The 15,692-nt window shown below is 39.6% G+C and overlaps 1 long non-coding RNA gene across 1 annotated transcript in view; it reads left to right on the forward strand.

Moving 5' to 3' along the window:
* Positions 1–1,475: 1,475 nt before the first annotated feature.
* Positions 1,476–15,692, forward strand: part of LOC125994873 (uncharacterized) — a 100,093-nt gene continuing 85,876 nt past the window's right edge. The window contains exon 1 of the long non-coding RNA XR_007490690.1: positions 1,476–1,568. This is a non-coding gene — a long non-coding RNA (uncharacterized LOC125994873). The remainder of the gene's footprint in view (positions 1,569–15,692) is intronic.

Consider the following 15,692-nt stretch of genomic DNA (forward strand, 5'->3'; position numbering starts at 1 on the left):
TATTTTGTTTTTCATGAGGGATGGTGATGGAGAGGCCACACCCAGCAATGCTCAAAACTTACTCTTGTCTCTTTTCTCAGGTGGAGTACCGGGGATCAAACTCCATCTGGCTATGTACCAGGAACTGTTGTACTATCTCTCTGACCCCAGAATCAGTGCAAATTTTGAACACAAAAATGACCTGACCTTAAGAACTTGGTTTTATAAGGATCACTCTGACTTCAGGATGAGGGACAGATGGAAAGGGGCAGAGGATGAGGAGTACAAAGTGGGTTCCTTTCTTTCTTCCCTTCATCTTTCTCCCTTAAAAAGCAATTGGTTTGGGGGCTTGAGCGATAGCATAGCATAGCATAGCATAGCATAGCATAGCATAGCATAGCATAGCATAGCATAGCAATAGGGTGTTTGCCTTGCATGCAGCTGACCCAGGACAGACCTGGTTTTGATCCCTGGCATCTCATATGGTCCCCCAAGTCAGGAGCAATTTCTGAGGGCATAGCCAGGTGTAACCCCTGAGTGTCATTGGGTGTGGCCCAAAAACCAAAAAAAAATAAAATAAAATAAAAAGGTTTTACAAACACAAAGTTAATAGTTTTTAGCTTTTCCTTGGTCATTCACTTTTACATGAATTTCTATGCTTCCAGGACAAAAACAATGAAATGTTTGTCTGAAGATTGTAAATCCCATAAGTTGCTACATCTAGTTCTTGTACTTTGTCTAATCTTCACAAGCAAGATAGCATTGTTATGTTATACCTACTACATGAATGAGGAAACTATTACTCAGAGGTCAGAAACAAAACCTTAGGTCTGATCCACTCTACCTTAATGATCAGGAAGTTTTTGTTGGCATCTCACTCTTAGTTTAAGGGAAAAAAAACCTCTTAGTTCTTTGGTGGTGCTTTTCTTTTTTTCCAGCAGTTCTTTGAGATGACGAGAACTGTTCCTGAGTAAACCTCGGTGTGGCATTGCTTTGCTTTAGTTTGTGCCTTTGCCTGATGTAAGAGGCCTCTGGACCTTTGGTTCCCCTTTGGGGGAAAAATAATTTAACTGAAAATCACTCACTGTCCCCATCATCTATAGCCAAGATGTTCTCATTTTCTGGGAGCCAGAATAAACTGGCAGGGCGCTAAAGTCAATGTCGGCTGGTTACCCACGTGTGCTTCCGCTGACCAGGGATCTCTGGATAGGCAACAGCTGCAGCCTCAGATTTTCTCCTGGTCTGATTTATTGCTCCCATCTTTTGCACTGGCTTTCCACTAAGATTTCCTTCCAAGATTTTTGCTGTCGATCTAGGATTTGTCCATGCGTGTTTTCTCTTTGCCACTGTTGACAGAGAGTCTTGGGGAAATGCCTGATACCATTCACTTGGGCCCTATCTGCAGTAGCTATCTTCAATATATCAAAGCCAAATCTGTTTGCAGGCTGCCAAGGAGGCCCAAACCACTTCCACCTCCTTTTCCCTTCTCTGGCTACAGGACATCTGAGCACCAATCTTTGGAGCCTGGAGGATGCTGCTCAGACTCCATGAATCCTGAACCAACTCTTGAATCTTGATCTAGCTCTCTGGTAAGCAGTCTGGTCAATTGCATCAGAAGTCTCTGGTGAAAAAAATGCAATAATGTTTTCACAAAACAACCAGAGTAGCCATTTATTTTGGCTCTGTCATATGCATGCAAGGAAATCTCTTCTGTCTTCTCTAATTGTTCTTGGAGTCAGTAGGGTTTCTGTGCTAAACCATTTGCCTACGGCAAAACCCTTCATATTCAATCCTTCTGAATCTTGTTTGCCAAAGTGGGAAAACACTCAAGCAAAATACCTTCTCCCAGAGTTAGTGGAAGACTCCCTTGAAAATAGTTAATAAGAATCCAGCATCTCTTTGGGTGCCTTTTTCATCTCAGAAGCCCATATAAAACATGTAAGGGGTACAAGGCCTTCCTTGGTGTAAGTTAAGGTTCCTGCAGTGGCCAGATCTGTAAAGATGAAGCCTCGAGAACTGTCTTATGTGTAGTGTGACCCGAGCTCCCATATAGTTCATATTTTTCTGTCATTGCTATGTCATTCCAGCTGCTCTATGTGAAAGACTTTTATTTTTGACCTTGAAAAAAATTGCCCCTAACACCTAGAGACAGATAAACTATGAATCCTCATGAAAAAAAATTCTTTTTTCTTGTGCTTTTCAAATTGCAATGCCTCTAAGGCTCCTGTCAAGATCTGGCATTATCAGCAGCTGTCATTCAATCCCTTTCACGGGGGTGGTGGAGAGGGCAGGCATGTCTGGTTTGAAAGAATTCTCAAGATCATTCAGATAAATCCCATTCCTCAGCCATTAAGACTCTCAAGTCAAGATAGAGCTATAACTCTATGGTACCTTGAAATAAATTCATCAGACTCTCATCTCAGGCCTTATCTCTGATACCTAAGCTGAATCATTGAGTCATTTTGAAATGGTTAAAATGATTGAAGTGGTTATGTATGGCTGTTTAACAGTGAAAATATGTCAAGGTTTTTCATTTTTCTGAGAGTTAACCACACTTTAAAAAAAAACTCCTTTCTTCTTAGTTTCAATTCCCTTGGATTATTTTGGTAAATTGTTAACTATTTGGAATAGTTCTTCGTCAGTATTTTTATAGATATGTGTTGTTTTTTGATGTGTTGTGAGTCATATAGTGCCTAATGCAGTGTTTTTTTTTTGTTGTTGTTGTTTGTTTATTAGTTTTTTGGGTCACACCCGGCAGCACTCAGGGGTTACTCCTGGCTCTATGCTCAGAAATTGACGCTCCTGGCAGGCTCGGGGGACCATATGGGATGCCGGGATTCGAACCATCGACTTTCTGCATGCAAGACAAACTCATTACCTCCATGCTATCTCTCTGGCCCCTAGCACACTGGTTTTTAGCTACAGCTATGTGGACCAGTGATTGCAAAAACTTCCTCTGGGTCCTCAAACTAGATCATGCAACACCTATATGACAGGGACATGTAATAATCAGCAATAACTTTGTGGGTGACAAGCAGGAGATTTTTTCAAACTAGTACTAGTCTAAGCACCAACAATTGAAAACCAGTGGATAGTACCAAGAATATTGTAATGTAATTAGTAAATGATAACTAATACAATGCAATTATAATGATAATTATAATGAAAATTATAATCAAAAGATTATCTTTCTTCTTTCTTTCTTTCTTTCTTTCTTTCTTTCTTTCTTTCTTTCTTTCTCTCTCTTTCTCTTTCTTTCTTTCTCTCTCTTTCTTTCTTTCTTTCTTTCTTTCTTTTCTTTTTTCTTTCTTTCTTTCTTTCTTTTTTCTTTCTTTCTTTCTTTTCTCTCTCTCTTTCTTTCTTTCTCTTTCTTTTCTTTCTTTCTTTCTTTCTTTCTTTCTTTCTTTCTTTCTTTCTTTCTTTCTTTCTTTCTTTCTTTCTTTCTTTCTTTCTTTCTTTCTTTCTTTCTTTCTTGCTTTCTTTCTTTCTGTCTGTCTTTCTTTCTTTATCTCTTTCTCTCTTTCTCTCTTCCTTTCTCTCTTTCTCTCTCTCCCTCCCTCCCTCCCTCCAGTCCTTCCATCCTTCCTTCCTTCCTTCCTTCCTCCCATCCTTCCTCCCATCCTTCCTCCCTTCCTTCCTCCCATCCTTCCTCCCTCCCTCCCTCCTTCCTTCCCTCCCTCCCTTCCTTTCTTCCTTCCTCCCTCCCTCCTTCCCTCCCTCCCTTCCTCCCTCCCTCCCTCCCTTTCTTCCTTCTTCCCATCCTTCCTCCCATCCTTCCTCCCTTCCTTCCTCCCATCCTTCCTCCCTCCCTCCCTCCCTCCCTCCCTCCCTCTCTCCCTCCCATCCTTCCTCCCTCCCATCCTTCCTCCCATCCTTCCTCCCTTCCTTCCTCCCATCCTTCCTCCCTCCCTCCCTCCCTCCCTCCCTCCTTCCCTCCCTCCCTTCCTCCCTCCCTCCCTTTCTTCCTTCCTCCCTCCCTCCCTCCCTCCCTCCCTTCCTTCCTTCCTTCCTTCCTTCCTCCCTTCCTTCCTCCCTCCCTTCCTTCCTTCCTTCCTCCCATCCTTCCTCCCATCCTTCCTCCCTTCCTTCCTCCCATCCTTCCTCCCTCCCTCCCTCCCTCCTTCCTTCCCTCCCTCCCTTCCTTTCTTCCTTCCTCCCTCCCTCCTTCCCTCCCTCCCTCCCTTCCTCCCTCCCTCCCTCCCTTTCTTCCTTCCTCCCATCCTTCCTCCCATCCTTCCTCCCTTCCTTCCTCCCATCCTTCCTCCCTCCCTCCCTCCCTCCTTCCCTCCCTCCCTCCCTTCCTCCCTCCCTCCCTTTCTTCCTTCCTCCCTCCCTCCCTCCCTCCCTCCCTCCCTCCCTCCCTCCCTCCCTCCCTCCCTCCCTTCCTTCCTTCCTTCCTTCCTTCCTTCCTTCCTTCCTTCCTTCCTTCCTTTTAGGTCAGGGGCTACTTTTTCTGTTTGTTTGTATTTTTGGCCACATCTGGTAGTGCACAAATGTTACTCCTAGTTCTGTGCTCAGAAGTCACTCCTGGCAGGCTCAGGGGACCATATGGGATGCCAGGAATTGAACTGGGGTCTATCTGGGGTTGGTCGCTTGCAAGGCAAATGCCCTATCGCTGTGCTATTGCTCTGACCCCTCAAGGGGATACTTTAAAAAAATTAATTACTTTATTTAAACCCTGTGGTTACAAACTTGTTCAGTATACAATTGGTTGTGTTTTTTTTTTTCTTCTTCTCCAATTCCAAAGTTTTTTATGATTGAGTTTCAGTGCAATGTCCCCAGTTTCCCTCCCACCTTTCCCAATGCCTGCCTCTGGGGCAAACATTTTTCTCTCTCTCTCTCTCTCTTACTTTTTCCCCTTTTAGACACTGAAGTTTGCAATATTGTTGCTGTAGGGGTCTCATGCTTATCACTTTTTCCTCTTTCAGCAGCACTTCTTGTCTAGCATGATCATTTCCAACTATAATTGTCATAGTGATCAGTGTGTTTGGTCCTCCTGCCCCTCATTTCTATTGTCTCTGGATACTATTACCATATTTACTATAATATTTTTTTATATTCCAAAAATTAGTGTGATCTTTCTAGATCTATTACTCTACCTCTGGTTCATTTCATACAACATAATACTGCATTCATGTACAAGCAAATTTTATGACTTTATTTTTCCTAAAAATATAATACTGCATAGTATTTCATTGTGTAGATGTACCACTCATTTGTTCTTAGGAATTTGGGTTGTTTCCAGATTCTGGATATTATGAATAGTGCTGTGATAAACTTAGAAATGCAGAAAGCTTTTCTGCATTGTGTTTTTGGCTCCTAGAGTATATTCTTAGGAGTGGTATTTCAGGATCATATGAAAGCTCAATTTCTAGTTTTTTAAAGAATATCCATATTTTCCAAAAAGGCTGAACTAGTTGTTGGCATTTCCACCCTCAGTGATTGAGAGTCCCTTTCTCCTTTCATCTGTGCCAGCACTGGTTGTCCTAGTTCTTTGTGATGTGTGCCAGTCTCTGTGGTGTGAGATGATATCTCATTGCTGTTTTGATTTGCATCTCCCTCATGATTAATGATGTAGAACATTTCTTCGTGTGCTTTTTGGCCATCTGTATTTATTCTTTTAGGAAATGTCTCTTCATTTCTTCTCACCACTTTTGGATAGGGTTAGATTTGTTGTTGTTGTTGTTGTTGTTGTTGCTTCTGCTGCTGCTGCTGCTAATCTCTACCAGTTAATACCATCGATATGAATCTTTTTAAGGTCTGTAATCTGTTTTGATTTGACTTTTGTGCATGATGTTAATGATCTCAAGCCTGCTATTAGTAATATTTTTAGGGGGCTGAAGTGATAGCACAGCAGGTAAGGTGTTTGCCTTGCATGCAGCTGACCAAGGGTCGATTCGCAGCATCCATATCATCCCCTGACCCTGCCAAGAGTGATTTCTGAGTTCAGAGCCAGGAGTAACCCCTGAGCACCTCTGGGTATGGCTCCAAAACAAAAACAAACAACAAAAAAGAGAAAGAGAGAGAGATGAATTCACTTTTTTGCATGTAGTTGCCCAATTTTCCCACTAGTACTTGTTGAAGAGGCTATCTTCACTCCACTTTATATATTTTTCCCCTTTATCAAAGATTAACTGATCATATGCCTAGGGATCAGCTTCAGAATATTTTAGTTTATTCCACTGACCTGAGGGTCTGTCTTTATTCCAGTACTATGTGGTTTTAATGACTACTGCTTATAATACAATTTGAACTTGGAAAAAGTAATGCCTCCCATTGTCTTTTTTCTAAAAAATTGCTTTAGCTATTTGTGGATATTTATTGTTCATGTGAATTTCAGGAGTGTTTGCTCTATTTCATTAAAAATGGTATGTGTATTCTTATAGAGATTGCATTGTATCTGTACAATGCATAGTGTTGCCATTTCAATTATGTTAATCCTCCCATGAGCAGGGTATGTGTTTCCATTTTCTTGTGTACTCTTAATTTTAAAAGCAATATTATATTATTTTTTGAATAGGTTTTTCACCTCTTTAGTTAAGTTGACTCCAAGGTACTTGATTTTCTGAAGCACAATTGTGAATGGGATTGTTCTTTTTGTTTTTGTTTTTGGACCACACCCAGTGATGCTCAGGGGTTACTCCTGGCTATGTGCTCAGAAATCACTCCTGGCTTGGGGGGGGTGGGGAGACTACATGGGACACCTGTGGATCGACCTCGGTCTGTCCTAGGCTAGCACTTTCAAGGCAGATGCCTTATCTCTAGTGCCACCGCTCCGACCCCAGTGAATGGGATTGTTTTTTTAATATCTTTCTTCTCTTTCATTAAATGTGTATAGAAAAGCCATGAATATGTGCATATTAATTTTGTAGCCTGTCACTTTACTATACAAATCTATTGTTTAAATTTTTTTTCTTTTTTTGGTTTTTGGGTCACACCCAGCAGTGCTCAGGGGTACTCCTGGCTCTGTGCTCAGAAATCACTCCTGGCAGGCTGGGGAGGGAGGGCATATGGGATGCTGAGAATTGAACCTGGGTCCATGGAGTCAGCTGCATGCAAGGTAAATGCCCTACTACAGTGCTACTTGAATGTTTTTTATTTTAAAAAATCCTGTTTTTTTCTAAAGTTTTTAGGATTTTGTAAATATAGTATCATGTCATCTGCAAACAGTGAGGACTTGGCTTATTCCTTTTCTATATGGATGCCCTTGATATATTTTTCTTGCCTAAATAATATGGCAAGTATTTTGAGTGCTATATTAAATAGAAGTGGTGAGAATGGGCAGCCTTGCCTTGTGCCAGATCATAGAGGAAAGGCTTTTTTTTTTTTTTTCCTCAATTGAGTGTAATGTTTGCCATGGCCTTGTGGTAAATGGCTTTGAGTATATTGCAGAAAGTTCCTTCAATTCCCATCTTGTTTAGAGATATTTTTAATTCATGAATGGATACTGAATCTGTCAAGTGCTTTCTCTGCATCTATTGATATGATCATGTGATTTGTATTTTTCTTTATTGATATGGTGTTTTATGTTGATTGACATGCATATGTTAAACCATCCTTTTATCTCTGAAGTGAATCATATTTGGTCATGGTGTATATAACCTTTTTGTGAGTTGTTGAATTCTATTTGCTAGTATTTTGTTGAAGTTCTTTGCATCTGTGTTCATCAAGGATATTGGCCTCTAATTCTCTTTCTTTGTGTGTGTAATTTCTTTGTCTGCTTTTGGTATCAGGGTAGTGTTACCTTCATAAAAATTCTTTGGTTAATGTAAATATTTGAGTTCTTTTTCATCCGAGAATGTTTTTAATCTTCCATCCCATGCAAATGAGAGTTTTGCTTTGGGTAGTGAACTCTAGGTTGAAAGTTTCTTTCATTCAGTAATTTAAATATGTCATTCCACTTATTTCTTGCCTGGATTGTTTCAAATAGATGATCTGATTTGATTCTTATGTTTTTTTCCTTTATACTTGATGGTATTTTTTTCTCTCTTACTGCTTTAAGGAGTCCATCTCTCTCTTTGTTTTTTTCCCCATTTGGATTATTAAAAGTCTTGGTGCTATTCTTTTTTTGGCCTATTTTTTTTTTTGGACAATTTCTTTTTTTTAAAATTTTTTAATATATTTTATTTAAACACCTCGATTACATACATGATTGTGTTTGGGTTTCAGTCATGTAAAGAACACCACCCATCACCAGTGCAACATTCCCATCACCAATGCCCCAAATCTCCCTCCTCCCCACACGACCCCCGTCTGTACTCTAGACAGGCTTTCCATTTCCCTCATACATTCTCATTATTAGGACAGTTCAAAATGTAGTTATTTCTCTAACTAAACTCATCACTCTTTGTGGTGAGCTTCATGAGGTGAGCTGGAACTTCCAGCTCTTTTCTCTTTTGTGTCTGAAAATTATTATTGCAAGAAAGTCTTTCATTTTTCTTAAGACCCATAGATGAGTGAGACCATTCTGCGTTTCTCTCTCTCTCTCTCTCTCTCTCTCTCTCTCTCTCTCTCTCTCTCTCTCTCTCTGACTTTTTCACTCAGCATAATAGATTCCATGTACATCCATGTATAGGAAAATTTCATGACTTCATCTCTCCTGACAGCTGCATAATATTCCATTGTGTATATGTACCACAGTTTCTTTAGCCATTCGTCTGTTGAAAGGCATCTTGGTTGTTTCCAGAGTCTTGCTATGGTAAATAGTGCTGCAATGAATATAGGTGTAAAGAAGGGGTTTTTGTATTGTATTTTTGTGCTCCTAGGGTAATTCCTAGAAGTGGTATAGCTGGATCATATGGGAGCTCGATTTCCAGTTTTTGGAGGAATTTCCATATCGCTTTCCATAAAGGTTGAACTAGACGGCATTCCCACCAGCAGTGGATAAGAGTTCCTTTCTCTCCATATCCCCGCCAACACTGTTTGTTCTCATTCTTTGTGATGTATGCCATTCTCTGTGGTGTGAGGTGGTACCTCATAGTTGTTTTGATTTGCATCTCCCTGATGATTAGTGATGTGGAGCATTTTTTCATGTGTCTTTTGGCCATTTGTATTTCTTCTTTGTCAAAGTGTCTGTCCATTTCTTCTCCCCATTTTTTGATGGGATTAGATGTGTTTTTCTTGTAAATTTGTGTCAGTTTTTGGCCTATTTTGTTTGGCACTCTTCAAGTTTATCTATGTGATTCTCCACCTGTGTAATTCTACTATTATGGCTTGCTAACATTTTTTTAGTTCTTTCAGTTCCATTTTATGGAGTCTCTCATCTTCTTAAAGAGTTTTTCTTTGAATTGATTAAATTATTCATCTATAGATATCTTAATTTTGCACTCTAGTGACTCCTTGATTTTTATTGCTAAAACATTAAATGTTTATATTAAGTCCTCATCTATAAGCCTCAAGTGGTTGGATGGACTTGGAAATTTACCAGGATTTCTCTCCATATACTGAACTGTAGGTGTCTTTCTTAGCTTCCACATTGATCTTTGCATTTAGTGGTTTGGAAGGCTGGTGTATTGGGTGTTTAAGAAAATGATCTATCAGGGCCGGAGTGGTGGCACAAGCGGTAAGGTGTTTGCCTTGTTTGTGGCTAACCTAGGATGGACTGTGGTTTGATCCCCCAGCATCCCAGATGGTCCCCCAAGCCAGGAGCAATTTCTGAGCGCATGGCCAGGAGTAACCCCTGAAGTCACTGGGTGTGCCCCTTCCCCCCCAAAAGTGATCTATTGGACTGTTTGTATGAAAGATGGCTTAAGGTATATCTTCTTTAGAGGTTATTTTTCTAAACAAGCAAGGTTACCTAAGTATGATAAAAATATTGCAAACTAGTTCATTAGTTTGTTCGGATGGGTTTTGAACTCTATATTTTCTAAGAGAAAGAAGTGTTGGATCCAATCTGACAGGAACTATATGATATAAATTGAACTAACTTCAGTTTGGGAAAAGGAGGGTTGATGGGAAGGTTGGGAGGTTCTTTGTTCCCACCCAGGCACAGACTACGGGGGAAGATGATCAGGAATGGCCCATAAAAACTCTTTGGTAGTGTTTCTGTCTTCGGAAAGGATTGGCAATAGGTTCTCTTTAAGGCCTGAAAGAATTCACTACTGAATTGATCTGGGCCTAGGCTTTTGTTTTGGGGAAAGTGTTTTGATTATCAATTCAATTTCCTCTTTCATGATATGTCTGTTCATGTATTCCTGATCATATTGGTTCAACCTTGGGAGGCTATAGGAATCCAAGACTTTATCCATTCCTTTCAGGTTCTCCTGTTTTGTGGCATAAAGATCCTCAAATTATCTCTGATTACCCTTTGAATTTCTGTAGTATCTGTAATGACATCCCATTTTCATTTTTTATTCTGTTGATTAAGTTTTTCTCTCTTTCTTTGAGAATCTTGCTATTAGTTTATCAATCTTGTTTACTTTTTCAAAGAACCAACTTTGCTTTTATTGATATTTTGTATTGTTTTTGGTACCCATTTTATTAATTTCTGTTCCTCTAAGTTTTATTATTTTCTTCTTTCTGCCTGCTTTCAGTTCATTTTGTTGGTCATTTTCCAATTTCTTACACTGTGCCATTAAATTATTTACATAGGCCCTTTTTCCTTCCTTATGAATGCTTGCAAAATTATACATTTTCCTCTTAATACACTTTGCTGTGTCCCACAATTTCTGAAAATTAATGTCTTTATTCTCATTTGTTTCTAGGAATTCTTTGATTTCTTCTTTGATTTTGTCTTTGACCCACTGGTTGTTCAGTAATGAGCTGTTTAATTTCCAGGTGCTAAAGCTATTTATCCTTGTCTCTTTGTAATTCACTTCTTTTCTGTGCATCTTGGTCTGAGAAGATAGTTGATATAATTTCTATCATCTTGATTTTATAGAGGTATGTTTTGTGGCCCAGCATGTGGTCTATCTTGGAAAATATCCCATGTACATTGAAGAAAAATGTATATTCAGCTCTTTGTAGATGAAAACCCATTTATATACATAGGTATATGTATATATATATTTACTACATATAGAGAGAGAGCTCCAGGCTCTACTCTTGGATCTGTTTTTTGAAACTCACTCCCTGTGGTTTTTGGGGTACTGTGTGGTGGCACCTTGTGGTGGCACTTTGTGGTGCCAAGTACTTACAAACAGGAGGTCAGGTAGGACTATCTTTTTATGCTAGAGAGCTCATAAAATTCTTTTTGCAAGGGCTGGAGAGATAGAATGGAGGTAAGGCATTTGCCTTGCATACAGAAGGATGGTGGTTCAAATTCCCGCATCCCATATGGTCCCCCGAGCCTGCCAGGAGCAATTTCTGAGCCTAGAGCCAGGAGTAACCCCTGAGCGCAGCCAGGTGGGACCCCAAAACAAAACAAAACAAAACAAAAATTCTTTTTGCAATAAACCCTGTTCTCCTTGGGCAATTTAGCTTGATATTCCTTGATATTCCTCAAACTGAAATTAAAACCTACCATATATTAAACAACAGTGGTGTCTAGATATCATCATGTATACTGTCAGTCTTCATCTCAGTGTTCTAAGGTGCTATAAATAATCCCTTTACTCAGATGACCATAAAGAGTCTGCAGAGGCTACTAATAAATTAGTCTGGTGTTGTAACAGCTTGATTTAAGCAGAAAAAAACTTTATGTAGAAACTGTCAGGGAGTGGATCTGGATAGGTAGTCCTGGCTTAAAACATTTATTTTTCATGTGGCCAACTGTTTAGTTCCTGGCAATACATGGTCCTCTGAGTACAGAGCTTGGAATAAGCTCTGAGCATAGAGCTTGGAGTGATATATGAGCACTATAGTATCCTACAGCACCAAAGTATTCCACTCCACCCCCCCCCCCAAAAAAAAGATCAAGGACCCTAAAGAATCATTAGGAAGATTAGAGAGTAAATCTGGAAATCAGGGCAGGAGCACAATTAGAATAAGTGTTCTAAGTATTATGGCCAATCTACATTACAGATTTGTTTAAGTACTTGGAGTTGCTGTCATCACTGAAACCACTTAGAAAGTGGATGTTACTGCCACTGCTGCTGAAGAAAGTATTCTCTGTTTTGCTTTTTAGGTCACCAACTTCCAGTTTCAACTCTGGGATGGGCCTCCGTTTGGTTATTGGCTTCTTGTGTCCCTGAACTACTGCAAGAGAGTCTGGGAAAATTAGTATTTAATTCTTTTGGAAAAGAGAATACATGGGTCTAAGCTTATTTTATAGGAGAGTCTTCAAATATGAAAAGTTAAATAGACACTAGGATAGCCAGAAATTAACCATTGTCTAATTCAATGGAAAATCTGAATTTGTTATTCAGCCTGGACATACCCAAATCTCTCTTATGGGGATCTTTATGGAGTATACAAAGTCCTATTTGTCTTCCACAAGTCAGATATTGTACCATTGCCAGAGTATACTCTTACCTGACTGGGTTTTATATAAGTATTGGAGCTTAGAATAAAATACTTGATTGAAGTGTTCCTTCCCAAACCCTTAAAAAACATATTCAAATACTTGACAAGAGTTGGAGACGAGGATCCTGAGAGCACAGTCTTTTTTATATTGAGTCATGAGCTATTTTTTAAAGTAATATCTTTATTTAAACACCATGATTACAAACATGATTGTAGTTGGGTTTCAGTCATAAAAAGAATACCCCCCTTCACCAGTACAACATTCCCACCACCAATGCCCCCCATCTCCCTCCTCCTCCACCCCCTGCCTATATTTGAGACAGGCATTCTACTTCTCTCACTTATTGACATTGTCATGGTAATTGCTAGTGTAGTTATTTCTCTAACTCACCCACTCTTTGTGGTGAGTTTCATATTGTGAATCAGTCCTTCTGGCCCTCATCTCTGGGAATTATTTTGATAATGTCTTTTATTTTTCTTAAAACCCATGGATGAGTGAGACTACTCTATGTGCCTCTCTTTTCTCTGACTTATTTTACTCATTATAATAGATTCTATGTACATTCATGTATAAGAAAATTTCAAGTCATGAGCTATTTGGATGGAAACATTCCTGAGATGGTTGACCTAGCACTTCACCTATGGAGTAGAAAAGTTCATGAAGAGCACCAGTCTACTCAGAGGCCTCATCCTCTGCCCCTCAGTTTATAGGCCACTCAGAGGGAAGGCAATAAACTACCTTCAAACATAAAAATTAAAACACAAATAAAGCAAAACTAGCTACTACCTTTCTGTAGAGAAAACTTATGTTCTCCACATAAGGTGGAAAAAACATTGATTCTGATTTTTCAAAAAACATATCTACTTATATACATTCATATAAAATTCAGGAATAGGGCCAAGGAGCTAGCACAGGGGATAAGGTAATTGCCTTGCCTGTAAACAACCTTTGTTTGCTCTCCAGCACTTGCTGCCAGGAGTGAAGCTTGAGCATAGAGCCAGCAGAAGCCTCTTTGCACTCAGTTATGGTTCAATCTTTATCCCCCAGTTTCAGTAAGAAATATACCAAAGTGTTCATTGTGAGATTATCTTAAGGTAAAATATTTCAGTTGTTTTTTTAATTTTCTAATATTTAAAACATTTTGAATTTTCTGCAATAAATATATGCTTCTTTTATCATTAGAAAAACGCTATGTTGTATTTATTAAAAGTTTCATTGAAGAAGCCAAAGAGAGTTAAACCCATCTATTTTTCCCCCCAGGGATAGGGTTATTGTATATATCCTCTCTGGCCATCTGGCTAGAGAGAAAACGAAAATCTGAAAGCTTAAAGTCAATCAGTTTGTCTTCATGGACCTTAGAAGGGGAAAACTCCAGTCATTTCCCTTGCCTGGCACTCTTGTGGTCGGAGGATAAAATCCATGGGCTCAATTGGGTATAGACATTCCATAACAAACCAATTTAGCTCTTTCTCTGCATTTCCCAAAAGTTCTCTGACTTGCTAGACAGGAATTATGAACACAGGGAGACCTTTATACTAGTTCTTAGCACATCTGTTTTACACTGTGTGCCATATGGGTCACTTTCATCTGGGAAGAAGGGCAAGGGGGGGGCACATGAGCCTCTGAAGGGCCAGGGAACTTCAACAGCATAGGCTTAAGTTTTGGGTGAACTGTTTCAAGTTAAGATGTAAACCTCCATGATGCCTTTTAACTTCAGAGGAATATGTCTTTGTTTTCATCTGCTCACTTGGCCTTTGAGTTTAATGCTGTCAGTCTAGAAGACATTCTAGAAAAAAATAGAATGGTTTCTGATATTACATGTATTGCATAAATATTTATTAAGCCTATGATATATGCCCTGCACTAGTGATACAGTCATGAAACAACAAAAATATGGTGATTCCTCCTTAGTTATATCAGTAAGAGGGATATTATCCTGGTGAGTTCTCTTGCACTTGATATTGCTGACTTTTTACCTTCATAATCCCCCATCAGTTGTTAGGTATTTGCCCAGTCTCTGATTGTACTAACTGTTTATTATCTTAATTAACCAAACTAGATTAGAATTAAAACCTTAAACAAGGGGGCTGGAGTGGTGGTGCAAGCGATAAGGCATCTATCTGCCTTGGGCGCTCTAGCCTAGGACGGACTGCAGTTGGTTCGATTCTTTGACGTTCCATATGATCCCCCAAGCTAGGAGCGATTTCTGAGCGCATAGCCAGAACTAACCCCTGAGCGTTACCGAGTGTGGCCTCCCCAAAAAACAAACAAACAAACAAACAAAACAAAGCAAAACCTTAAACAAGAGCCAGAGAGATAGTTCAAAGGCTAAGGTGCTTGTCTTACATGCAGTCAATTCTAGCTAGATCTCTGGCACCACATATGGTCTCTTCTGAGCACCATCCTGAATAACTCCTGAGCACTGCCGGTTATGGTCCCAATCTCTCTCCCGACTTGCTCCTCTTAAAAAATATCTTAGAAAATATTTGTCTACATATTCATTAATAGTGAACAGAAACATACAGCTGGAGAGATTGGGATTATTAAGGGTGGAGATGGAAAGGTAAGATGGTTGAGTGGTCAGTATCAACATAAGGTGGGTAACCAATGAAAAGAGAGATGAGCTGAAATATTAGAGTCACTGCAGCCATGTTGGTCTTTGGAAAATCTGCATATGTACTATATTCAATCTCTTCTGGAGAACTGCCCACTACTCTCTTCAAGAAGAATTCCACTCTCTATTCCTTTCTGAAATTGGGGAAAGAAGCCAGACCTATTCTCTACTTTCCTTTGTTTCTACCTAACTTCATTTTCTTTTATCCCCCAAACCCAAACAATTCTGCTGAAGTATTTTCCTAGACAACCAGCTTACCCCTGGTGTATAACCAACTCTTATGTCCTTTTATAAGACATTTTTCTTTACCCAGAAAGGTGCCAATCAGTCAGAGCTTAACCAATGAAATGTTCACAGTTGTATATGAGGAAAAAAACCCCATTATTTATAATGACTCTGAGACTTCTAGGACTTAAAGAAATTGTTGACTTTCATGCTTGGTGCCACATTCAGATATAAAAACCATGAGTGACAAGCACAGTTGCCAAGTTTGAAATGGGCCAGCTCCATAAATTCACTTTTTTTCTTGAATGAGAGGCAAACCAAGCTGTGAAAGATTGTAGATACACCAGCCCACACATCAGAAAGCTGTCCATCATGGGAGGAGAGGGTGGGCCAAACTCCTGCCCTGCCAAAGCAATGCCTGTTGCCTCCATCACCCAGAATCACTATTTTTCTAATGGCCCTGCCTTATCT

This window comes from Suncus etruscus, chromosome 17, assembly GCF_024139225.1.
Source record: "Suncus etruscus isolate mSunEtr1 chromosome 17, mSunEtr1.pri.cur, whole genome shotgun sequence".
NCBI classification, from domain to species: domain Eukaryota; kingdom Metazoa; phylum Chordata; class Mammalia; order Eulipotyphla; family Soricidae; genus Suncus; species Suncus etruscus.